Here is a 12712-nt window from a genome sequence, read left to right as displayed (position 1 = left end):
ACTTAAATCTTACTGCTTGCACTTAATAAAATCACTTTTATTTTCTATCAATCCCAGCATAAATAATTGTTACTGGAGGGGAAGGTGGGTAATCAGTACGTACATTCCCCCTTTCATTGCTAAAGGGAACTGTCTGGGGGTACGCTCCTGTGTCCTGGTCCCTCTAACAGGGCATATACGGTACTAGCAGTCCCAGTACAAAGTCCAGGCCCCTCTATCAGGGAATATACGGTACTTGAGGCATAGCTCCAGGAAAAGCCTCTGTGGTTGCCCAGGGTGTGGAAAGGGGTGTTAGGGGGACCCGGGCCTCCCTCTCCACAGGGTCCCAGCCCAGGGCCCTGTAGACAGGGACTCTTGCTCCTGCCTGCTCGGTGGGGAATCCGGCTGATACGCACCGAGCTGTGATAACAATCCCTGGCCCTGGGCTGCTTCCTACCCCCTGGCCCCCGTAGTCCGTCCGCCTCGGCGTTGGTCCTTGCCAGGGCCGGGGCTGGCGGGGTAAGTGGTCCGGTCCCTCCGGCGGGGTTGGCTGCTGGCTTCACTCCCGGAGTCCAGTGCTGCAGGAACACCAGGGTTGTGGCCGGGGCCCTCCTACCCTCCAGCTGCCTCCTGTCCTGCCCGGCTCCCTCTGTCTTTATATGCTGGCTCTGCTGGGAGCATGCCCAGCAGGGCTGGAGGGGCAGGGCTCTTTCCGCCAGCTGGGCCTGGGCTACTCCCAGCCCTTCGGTGCGGGGCCTGTTTGCCCCGTCACCGGGGCTTACCTAAATAATTCATTTGGGGTTCTTATCCCATTTGAGGGGGTGGTATCCCAGGAAGCTGGGCCCTAAACTGTTCTTTCCTTGGACCTGAAGAAATGGCAGCAAAATGTCGAAGTGCAGGACCAGTGGGCAGAATAATGAAGTGAACAGTAGTGCGATGAACAGCAACCAGACTGAATGGTGAGCAGCTTGAGAAACAAACAGAATGCTTTCTTCCTTCTGACCCCCCAGCATGGGGAGTGAACTCACATCAAAGCACTTCTGTACTCTGCATCTTCACTGACCAAAGATGACAAGTATGAATAGTGCAGAATGGTGGAAGAAGGAAGGGGCATGTTAAAGGAACATTTGTTTGTTGGATTATATTTTAGTGACTTAGTTCCAGAGTACTAGATTTGTGACTGGGAAATTTATGGAAATATACATTTCCTAGTAGGCCAACATTTTTAAAATTCATTATTTGCTAAGATGGTTATCTCACATCATTGCTATCTCAAGAGGTTATTATCATGGGAAGTTTCTGTACTAAACATTATTATTATACTTAATTCTATGTAACAGTTGTAGGATTCCTTTACTATAGGAGCTTCTGACTTTTACTGGGAGGATCCTTTGTGCTGCAATCCAGCCCAAGAGACTACAACTCCAATGTGCCCTTGGGGGAAAGGAGGGAAATTATTGCTTTTTTCCAGGCAGTGCAGGGACAGACTTGGGGGAGGTCTCCATTTCAGAGAGAGGAGCCAGACTGTTCGTGTGGAGCCTTTTCAGGGCCTGAAGCTTCTGCTGGAAGCTAGAGCCTGCTGTTGAGAGCTTGCTGGGGCTTGGATCTAGCAGGCTGCTTCAGGGGCTGTTGGTGTGATTATCCCTGGAGGAGAGAGACTTTGTCTGTGCCTGTGGCTGAGAAGGACCTTCATGACCCTGCATAGAAGGTACTGTGAATACTTGTAGCTATTTGGGAAAGTGTTGCCTGGGACAGCGTACCGAAACAGGCTGACTTTGGATCCAAAGAGAGACAGAGTGATCTGCCCAGTGAACCAGAGCTATTGGACTGCCTTGCCTGGACTGGTTGCCTAGCTTAGACTGACACACAAACAACCTGCACAGTGTTGCCTCCTGGATGTAAATGTCTTGGACTCTGACATCCAGAGGAGTGCACACTCTGGGATGGGGTAAATGGTGGCAGTGTAAATGCCAGTTAGATAAGTTTCCTTTATTTCTGTCTACTTTGTTAATTGATTTTATTCACTTTTAGTTGATTAAACCCTGTTTCTTTAAGTGATTAAGTAAAGGTGTATTAATTCTAATTTAATCAATTAGATTTATATTATTTAGAATTTTTTTTTTGAGTTAGATCGAGATTATTACTGGAATAAGTTTATTCCTGGAAGCTCCCCAGGCACACCATTAAGTGTATACAGGGCCAGCAGGATGGAGGCACCACCATTGTGTAATACTTTAGGAGAAAGGGACTGCAGCAAGGGGGCAGAGAGGGAATCCCCAACTATACAACACCACCACTGGGGTACTGAGGATCTCCTTTAATGTTAAAACCATCAGGTGCCCAGGCACACAGGTGACCGTAGCCTGCTCCTGGGTAAAACTCAGGGAGAAAAGAGGAGGTTACACAGTTTTTGACCCAATATGGTCCATCATCCTTCTAGCCCAGTATCCTGCCTTCTAACAGGGGACAATGCTAGGTACTTCAGATGGAATGAACAAAATAGGCACTCACCCATACCCTATTGTTCATTTCTAGCTTCTGGGAAACAGAGCCTAGGGTTGTCTAGTACTAGTGTTATGACTATTAAATCTTTGGACACACCTACTCATGGAAGAATTTTGAGCCACTGCTCATGTGCAGAATTGATTCATAGTGTTCCATCCCTGTCTATCCTGACTAATAGCCATTGATGGACCCTTGAATGTATATGCTTCTTTTTTGAACCCTGTTATAATTTTGGGTTTCATTGCATCTCTGGCAAAAAATTCTACAAGCTGACTGACTGCATTGCTTGAAGTACTTCCTTTTGTATGTTTTAATTTGCTGCCTGGTTCTTGTGTTGTGAAGGCATAAATATACATTTCTGTATTCACTTTCTCCACACCAGTCAAAGTAGAAATTCTCAGTCCTTTCAATCTTTCCTCATATGGAATCTGTTCCTAATCAATTTTGTTGCTCTCTACACCTTTTCCAATTGCGATGTATCTTTTCTGAGGTAGGGTGACTGGAATTGCACACAGTAATTCAAGCTGTGGTGATTATTGTAGTAAAAGTACAGGAGCTTCATTTGCCAAGCTGATCAGCCAACATGAAAAGACTGCAAAATCCCAAGCCTCTGGTCTGCATCAAAATACAGAAAGCTTTATAAATCAGTAACTGTCAAAGCTAATTTTAAAAGAACTTAGTGAGACTGTTAAGAATGCTGGAAGCAGAACACTGCTTATGTAAACCAACCAGACTGTTCCATAGTACTTTCTATGTAAGCAAGAGATAGCACAACTGGAGGCCAGTGTTAAGTGCATTGTCTCTTGTTAATCTGGAAGTTGACACTAGTTCTGAACCCCCTCTTCAAAGCAAAATTTCTCAGCACCCGTTGGCCAGTTTGCAGCAAATAGGAGCTGAGAAGTTTTGCTGGGAGGCAGGGGCAGTGTGGGAAGCCTCATTCCCTGACTCCCATGCCCAGAGCAGAGTCACGTGGCGCAGCGAGCAGCCTTGGAATGCAGCAGACAATCTGCCTCATGTTTCTACAGGGCCACTGTTTGGAAGCCGCATAAGTAAGTGCCTCCCAGCCAGAGCCTGCCTCTGGCACCCCATCCCTCTCTCCCTCTCATTACCTGCACCAGGCTGCCACACAAACTCTGGGTACCCTCTTTGTCCTTTCTACCAGGTCACAACTCCCTCCCAGACCCTGCACCACCTTCTATACCCCTCCCCCAGGCCAGAATCCTATCCTGCACCCATACCCCCTCCCTGACCCTGCACTCCATTCCCTTGCCCCATGTCACCACCCAAACTTTCTGCACCCCTTTCTTCTAGGACACAACTCTCTCCCAGACCTTGCATTCTCTCCCAAATCCCCTCCCTCTCAGACCCAATACCCCCTCCCCGCACCACAGTGTCCTACCCCAAGCTCCCTTCTGCACCCAACCTCCATCCCAGACTCCACATCCCCTCCATAGAAGTGGTGCCCTTGACCACTTGCCAAAATCTTGGAGTGGCTTCCCATTAAAATTATTGCCTCCTCGATGTAGGGGGTTTGAATCACTTTTTTTCCCCACAGAAAGCAAATGTTGGGATTTGTCAGGTTGCTATTTTGGCCCTTGTCTAATAAAAAAATCCCGAATCTTTGCCAGTGCCACAAAGTAAACAGATTTTTTTTTTCAGGATCACTATTGTTTTCCTTCCTCCCTGTTTCTGACATGGAATCATTCTCTGTCCGTTGTCCTTTGCTGCAATATGGCTGGTAGACCTTATCATAATAAGGTCCATGGCCTGAGCTCTTAGACAACTACATTATAATAATCATTCATAATTCCATCCTAAAATTGAAACCCATCTTCCTGTGCCCAAAAAGATTTAAAATTTGAAGCTCTGACAAGTCATTCATACTATATGCTAGCTGAGCATCTGTATTTATATTTTTTGCTAATTTAAATAATTAGTTCGATACAGGTTTCTTGAGATAAGAGGAGACATTTTAAAGTATTTTAAATCTGCCAAAAAGTCCTTTTCAAGATGCATACTGAGCTAAATAATGATAGATTCTTTTAAAGCTATTTGTCTTAAAATTGACTGGCTTTTTTAAAATGCTTTTTCAATTTGATTCATTTCTGTAGCATTCCAAGCTACTGACATCAAGAGGGCTGTAAGCAGAAGTAGATTGCTGGCCTCATTCAGACATCAGTCACTGGGTAGGTGCATTTTCTAGTGAAAATGTTATAATAGAGAATATTGTGATGGTACTAATTTTAATTCTCTATACTCATATCCTTGTTTTTCTAAAATAACCTGAATGTATGAACTAAATACTCTATTTTGAACATATATACCTTCTGAAATGGTGGCTTCCATTTCTAACATGGCCAGGCAAGCCTTCATATCTCTTAAAAAAAAATTCCTGTGGGACAACAGAGTGACGTCATCATGTCACTCTGTGTCCACAGGAGCCAAACCCCACCCACTCCCAGCCTGACCCTCTCCAGGGCCCACATGGAGAGCTGGGGATACCTGTGGACCCAGCCCTCCCCTTCCCTTCCCGGTGGCCTGGAGGAGAGCCATCTGCCACGGTCATGGCCTCAGCCCAGCCCTCCCCAGCAGCAGAGGGAGGTGGAAAGAGACCAGGCAACTGTGGCCCAGCCCCTCCTGGCAGCTGGGGGAAGAGTCAGGTCCAACACGGCTTCGTCTCGGCCCCTCCATGTGTACTTCAAACAACTGGTAAGGGATTTGAAAGTGCGAAACAAATACCACCATGTCTTTGCTAATGCATTTACTGCATAAGCATTGGCCCAAAGGCTGTAATCAATATACTTGGCATGACGTAGGGGAAGTGTAGGTCCTATGAGTGGTTTATGCTCAGAGCCCAGATTCTGCACCATCTCTGCTAATTATGGATAGGGATTCTTGTTTGGATGCTTATTAATTTCATTTTTCAGGATTATGCTTAGCAATTTGAATTCTATGTAGATGTCTAAAAATTCTGGTAAGGTGAAAAAAGGGGAGAAACTTTTTGTACATACTGTAAGGCAGGGGTTCTCAAACTTGTGATACCGCAACCCCCCTCTCAAGTGCTCACAACCCCCCCTCTAAGTTGTTTGCGACCCCTCGGGAGATCGGGACCCATAGTTTGAGAAACACTGCTGCAAGGTATACTTTATTATGTCACAATATATGCTATTGTAAAAAGTATTTTTAATAATTCACTAGGGACCATTACGATGTACAACTGTTTCAAACAGCATGCCATTAAAATACAACAGGCAACCCTTAGTGCAGACCAGGAAAGTCTGCACAGACCAAGTAATGCATAACATATTAACAATCTTTAGAAATTGCACTTCCCACAGTGTATATTATGCCATCGAGTAGACAAGTTCTTAGACAGAAAAAATCATTTCCTTTTTTTTTAATGGGTAAACACCAATTTCATGTTTTGTATTAGGAGTCCACTGCACTTTGGGGACAAGGGATTTTTCCCCGTTAGTTAAGCAAAACATGTCATTCCCTTTCAGAGTGGGCTAGAACTCTTCAACTCCTGCCATCACAGAAACTTGCAGAGGCCTGTGACGCTGTTGGTGAGTATTCTTTTCAATACAGTTTACTGCTGTGGCCCTTTAGAACAGTGGTCCCCAACCTTTAGAGGCTCCTGGGCGCCCGGGGGTGGGGCCACTCACGTGCTGGATGCCCGAGGGCGGGGCCGCGTGTCCTGGGGCACGCCAGGGGCGGGGATGCCCTTGCACCCTGCGCCGGCATGTGCCCCAGGGCCGGGACCAGGGCCGCCCGAGCGCCTTGTGCCGTGGACCCGGGGCGGGGGCTGGTGCCGCCGCCCGAGCCACGCGTCTGGGGCCGGCACCAGCGCCGCACGCCCGCATGTGCCCCAAGGCTGGGGCCGCCTGAGTGCCCCGCACCAGGCACCGGTGTGTGTTGCGCGCCTGGGGCCGGCGCCTCCAGTGCGCTGTGTGCCGGGGGCAGGGTCGGCTCAGGTTGTCGGCGGGTGCCCACAAATGCCCCGGCGGGAGCCATGGCACCCACGGGCACCGTGCTGGGGACCACTGCTTTAGAACATTCAGCAAGTTAGTCTTGTTTTTTGTTTATTTTCAAGGTTCCTGTATTCCTGCTCTGTCTAGCTGTCTGTCTGCAACAGGCTGGCAGGACCTAGCTCTATACACACCTCCTTTCTCTTGGCAGACAATAGGGAAGCCCCTGTTCTGTGTCTCACATTCTACATTCTACATCTGGAGAAAAGAATGTAGGAAAATGTTTTAATACCACTTGAATAAAGTGACTGATTGTCTGCCTTCCTATCCCAGTCTGCTCCAATGACTCTTGTTTAATCCATTCAGAAGCTGTCCCCCCAGAAAATAAATGCTTCAATAAGAAGGTGATGACAGGCTCAAGTGACAGGATGATGCAAAGACAAGAGGGTGAGGCTATGGCATATAGAGATAGGGGAACATACCTGGAAACCATATCAAGTATCAGTGAGTCTTAGAAAATCTAGTTCAGCTGCTACTCAGCCCAAGTGAAGCAATGATGCTCTGTGGTCATCCACTATCAAAAATGTCTTCACAGCACAAGTGTTGCTTAAAAGTTTATTTGAAAATTTTCCTTATTTTCTAAACAACGAAAAGTAAACTACCCATTCCCTTTGAAAATTCCGCTCTACACAATCTTATTGAGAAACATGTAGAAATCTGTTCACAGTTTATTTTCATTCAGAATATAATTGAGTAAACTGAAGTAAACGCTATGCTAAGAATAGCACACTCAGCTCTGCAATTAATACTATTCCTAGACAGTGCTAGTTATATGCAAAATAAATGTTAGATTACTATCACACAAGCGTTGACGTGTATTTCCAACTGAACATAACGTGGTAGCTGAAATTTTTAAAGCTTATTGAGAAATAAATGACAGATGTTCAAATATATAACTTAGTGTATGTCTACACTGCACAGCTATTTCGGGAGGTATCCTGAAATAGCTACCCCACATCTACACAAGCTGCCCGTTATTTCAAAATATTTTTTGAAATAATGGGTGAGCTATTTTGCCATCTCATTGCACGAGGGATAAGGGATGGCTCGAAATAATTCGTTATTTCGAAATTTGATGCTGAGTAGATGTGCCAAATTTCAAAATGAGCTATTTTGAAATAGATTCAAAATAAGATATGCAATTTGTGTAGCATTGTGTAGACTCACCCATTGAGTAGACTGTTTTGCTTAGTGGCAAGGTCTCCGGTCATTTGTAAGGTTGTAGCCCTTGCTTTATTGAGTGGTTCAATATGTTCCTTGGTAATGAAAGTCAAAAAGAAAAATCCAGTGTCTGAAACGCATTGTTTATGCAGCCTCTTTTAGGGCGACTGAATCTTTTCTCAGTAGGTAGTGCTTCCTTCAGAGCCTCTCTTACCACAGAAGAGTAGAGAGAAGCTTCCTCTCATTTTCTGTCAGAAACTCCAGCTTTGACTAAGTACTCAGTTCCTCTTTTCCAGACCCCAAGTACAAATAGTTTTCTGCCTCCTCATCAGGGCTGGTCCTAAGCAATTGGTGGCCCTGGGTGACTGCCCAGCTCTCCTGTGGGGTTGCCAGATGGTTTAAAAAAAAGTACTGGACGAAAATTTGGGGGGAGGATTTGGGAGGTTGGGCCAAAATGCAGTCACAGCCTGCCCATAAGACTAGCTCTGTCAGTGGCCCCTTGAAAATGGAGGCCCTGGGTGACCGCCTGGCTCGCCTGCCCTTAAGACTGTCTCTGCTCCTCATCAGAGGCTGCTTACTCAAGGTCCTTCACCCTCGGGAATTCACTAAACAACAGAAAAAACTTTAAAAACAGAGAAGAGTCCTGCAGCACCTTAGGGTATGTCTACACTACCCCCCTAGTTCGAACTAGGGGGGTTAATGTAGTCATACGGAGTTGCAAATGAAGCCCAGGATTTGTATTTCCCGGGCTTCATTTGCATAAAGCCAGCCGGCGCCATTTTTAAATGCCGTCTAGTGCGAACCCCGTGCCGCACGGCTACACACGGCACGGACTAGCTAGTTCAGATTAGGCTTCCTAATCCGAACTAGCTGTACGCCTCATGGAACAAGGAAGGTGGAACGTGGAACGAGGAGTACAGCTAGTTCGGATTAGGAAGCCTAATCCAAACTAGCTAGTCCGTGCCGCGTGTAGCCGCGCGGCACGGGGTCCGAACTAGCCAGCATTTAAAAATGGCGCCAGCTGGCTTTATGCAAATGAAGCCTGGGAAATTCAAATCCCGGGCTTCATTTGCAACTCCGTATGACTACATTACCCCCCCTAGTTCGAACTAGGGGGGGGTAATGTATGCATACCGAACTTTCTAATGAAGCCCGGGATTTGAATTTCCCGGGCTTCATTAGCATAAAGCCGGCGCCGCCATTTTTAAAAGCCGGCTAGTGCGAACCCCGTGCCGCACGGCTACACGCGTCACGGGGTTCGCACTAGCCGGCTTTTAAAAATGGTGGCGCCGGCTTTATGCTAATGAAGCCCGGGAAATTCAAATCCCGGGCTTCATTAGTAAGTTCGGTATGCATACATTACCCCGCTAGTTCGAACTAGCGGGGTAGTGTAGACATACCCCTAGAGACTAACAAAAAATGTAGATGGTATCTTCACATATTCTACTTCTCCTTTCAAATGTTTTATCTTCCAGCCTTCTGAATCCTCACCCAAAGCCATTGCTACTTTAGCATTTTTGAGGAAATTCAAGGACATGGTTTAGAGCTCTAACTCCTTCAGCAACTTACCACTGGTGAGATATGCCACCATTACCATTTGATCATATGCACGATTTAGATCTCTTTCTCTTTTTCAAAAGTATCTGTTCCTCCCAGGCCTCTAATCTGTATATTGGTGCTACCTACTGTCACCGTCTGTGCCTCTACCAGTTGTGTCCAAAACTAGTTGAAAAAAAAAGTTTTATTTATCAACGCCCTTTTTTTAATCAAACATTTTAGTGATTTGTTTAAAAATTCTCTGTTTATGACCAAAATGCAGGGTCATTGTGCACCACACAACCTCAGGATGCAGCCCCTGAGCACCCCCGGGATCTTGCTCACAGGTTCAGGGGACACCACACACACCACCAGCCATCGCTGGAAACAGGCCAGCCACAATGGCGCAGACGCAACCCTATACACACCTAGGAGTGCCACACATAGCACACAGGCATGCCTGCACTTCTCATGCCTGCTTGTTCCTGGGAGGGTGCGAAATGAGCAACATGTTCTCCTGGGCACCTCAGGGCCCTTGTGAGGCAGGGCCTGCTGTGCAGGACACAGGTGGTCTTGCTCCCAAGACATCCCCCTCCTCTGGCCTGCGGACGGTTGGTCGCTACTCACAGAGGAGAGCACGGCCTCAAGTACAGTGTCTGCATGGATGAGTGACCACCTCTCCCTCTTTATTCTCCACAGCCAGACCAGCCACCACTGAAGGGCAAGCCACACCACTCGAGCCAGCTATCCGACCCCGGGGGAACCGAAAGTGCAGGACCGTCCACAAGGACCTCATGAGGGAGCACGTGGCTGTACTGTGTGACATGCAGAGGACCCTAGGCCAAATGGTCCGGGATGATGCTGAATGGTGGAAATGCATGTGGGACTATCTTGTGCAGGAGGGTGAAAACGTGTACCCCCATCCAGGAAGTGATGGCATACCTGGCTCCTGTCCCCACTCCAGCTCCTGCCACTCCAGCCCTCCCCAGTTCAGCTCCCCCTGCCATCCCTGATCCTACTCCAGGTCCCCATACTGCCCACCCCCTTGTCCCAGGCTCCACCCACTCCTGAGTTTGCCAAGGTCCCCGGACCCAAGGTGGCACTACCAGCTGCCCCATTCCACTTCCAACTTTATGCCCCCCATCTTCCCTTCCCCTCCAGGTTTTCAGTCCCCCTCCTCCCCAATTTCTTTAAAAAATACAATTTTTTTGTTGTTTCAATCCAAACTGGTGTCTTTATTGTTTGTGCAGGGAAGGTGGGAAGGAGGGGGTTGTGATGGAAAAGGCATAGGGGGGCAAGGCACAGGCCACTAGTGAGGAGGCCCTGGGGAGTGTTACTGGGGTCCTTGAGAAAAACTCTCACTCAGGGCTTCCTGGATGCGCACCTCCACCTGATGTGCCTGGCGAATGGCAGCTATCCACAGCTGTTCGAAGGCCCTCCCTTCATGGCCGGCTTCTACCCTCCATCCAGGTAGGAAGGCCACCCCATTCTCTCCACAATGTTGTGGAGAACACAACATGTGGCAACCATGTCGGAGATGTTATGCTCCCCCACATCCAGGCAGGTCAAGAGGCACCTAAACCGCACCTTGAGGCGGCCGATGGTGCACTCAACCTGCATTTGGGCCCAGCTGAGGTGTGCATTGAATTGTTCCCTGTTGAGGTCCAGGTGGCAAGTGTAGGGTTTCATGAGCCAAAGCATTAGTGGGTAGGCCGTGTCCCCAACAATGCACAGTGGCACATGCAGGTCCTCCATGCGAAAGTCTCACTGGGGGAAGAATGTCCCAGCCTCCAGCTTGTGGTAGAGGCTGGAGTTTCTGACTATGTGAACATTATGTGCCCTGCCTGACTACCCGACAAAATTGTCTTTTAAATGTCCACAATGGTGAACCAGGGCCTACAGCATCATGGAGAAATAGCACTGGCAGTTTATGTATTGGGCCGCTCAATGATGTGGTGTGTGGATTGGGATGTGGGTTCCATCAATGGCTCCCCTGTAGTTGGGGAATCCCAGGACTGCATATCCTGTGATGATGGGGTCTAGGTCTCCAAGGCAGATGACCCTGCGCAGCAGGATGGAGTTGATGGCCCTCACAAAGTGCAGAAGGGGACAAAGAAACACACAAAACAGAGAATGAGAGGGAGTACCTGAGCCCTTGGGAGGTACCCACTCCCCTCCCCCCCAAACACCCGTGGAGCCACCCCCTATGAGGCCACCCCCACAGCAGCAGGGCTGTGTGAGGGCAGGACAACACAGTCCCCTGGGAATGGGGCTTCCCCCTCCACACCTCCTCACCACCCCCTTCATTCCCTAGGGTCCCTGTTTCCAGTATTCCTCTGCCCCTGCAGGGACTGCAGCCTGAGAGTACCTTACCTCCATGAGGAGGGCCCCGACGATGGACTTCGCCATGCTGAACTGGTTGCCCACAGACCAGTAGCCATCTGCGGTGGTGAGCTTCCAGATGGCGATGGCGACCTGCTTCTCCAGGGGGATGGCACACTGCAGGTGGGTGTCCTGTCATGGAGGGCAGGGGCGAGCCAGGCACACAGCTCCATAAAAGTGGCCTTTCGCATGTGGAAGTTGTTGAGCCACTGCTGGTCATCCCACTGCTGCATGACCAATGGTCCCTCCAGTCAGAACTGATGTCCAGCCTCCAGATTCATCTCTCCATCATGGGGTGAAGTTGCAAGGGCATTGCTCTCGTATCCAGGCTGAGGGACTCACTGATGAACTCAGAGTCAAGCTGGGGCAGGACCGTCAAGACAGACTGCACAAACTGCTACAGAACCTGTAGTATGACAGTTTGGGGCCATCACATGCCCAGTGGCAGCTCCAGCTCCATGTCAAGGAATATGCTGTGATGTCCAAAAAATGGTCAGCTGGAGCACGCACTGCTAAAGCTTTGCTGTCCCTCAGAGAAGTAGGCAAGCAAGCAGCAGAACCTGAGAAATGGCTGTCCAGAGGGGTCCCTTTAAGCATACGTCTCAGATCGCCTTGGGCATCAGCACCCAGAAGCAACCAGTGACTTAATGCCCTGCCTGAACTGGATCTGGGTGGCCTTTTACACAAGATAGCACCCAATCAGTGTGGACACTTTCAAAAAAGCAGATAGCTTTTGCTGTGTAGATGCTCTCTTTTGAAAAGCTTCTTCTGAAAGAAGCTTGCAGTCTAGATGTAGCTTAAGTGACACATCAAGGTGAAAACAGCCTCAGATCAGGGCAAGATGTCCACCTCTGGAGAATGCTCATACCCCAAAGAAGCGGGATAGGAAAATGTCCCTGTGAGGCCAGGGGGAAGTAACCTTGTGGGGGCAGGATCAAAGGATGGTGGCCATGCTGCTCTCCCACCACCATCTTCAGGGTGGGGGAGTGTTCTTAAGGCAGGCAGACCTCTAACTCAGAATGAGATGGAGTTCCTCGTACAGAGGAAGCAAGTAGAAATGCAGATGAAACATGAGGAAGTAGAAATGAGACAGTTCAAGTTGAACTGGAGAAAACTAGGAA

At 48.4% G+C, this 12712-nt stretch overlaps 1 long non-coding RNA gene across 1 annotated transcript; it reads left to right on the top strand.

Annotated features, from left to right (window-relative positions):
* Positions 1-1446: 1446 nt before the first annotated feature.
* Positions 1447-10417, top strand: LOC112545191 (uncharacterized). Its single transcript, XR_003088665.2, has 6 exons — positions 1447-1687; positions 4596-4670; positions 5988-6050; positions 6819-6899; positions 9149-9247; positions 9909-10417. It is a non-coding gene; the product is annotated as an uncharacterized LOC112545191 (long non-coding RNA).
* The last annotated feature ends 2295 nt before the right edge of the window (positions 10418-12712 follow it).

This window comes from Pelodiscus sinensis, chromosome 2 (genome assembly GCF_049634645.1).
Source record: "Pelodiscus sinensis isolate JC-2024 chromosome 2, ASM4963464v1, whole genome shotgun sequence".
Taxonomy (NCBI): domain Eukaryota; kingdom Metazoa; phylum Chordata; order Testudines; family Trionychidae; genus Pelodiscus; species Pelodiscus sinensis.
This window is presented reverse-complemented; position numbering and strand designations above follow the sequence as displayed.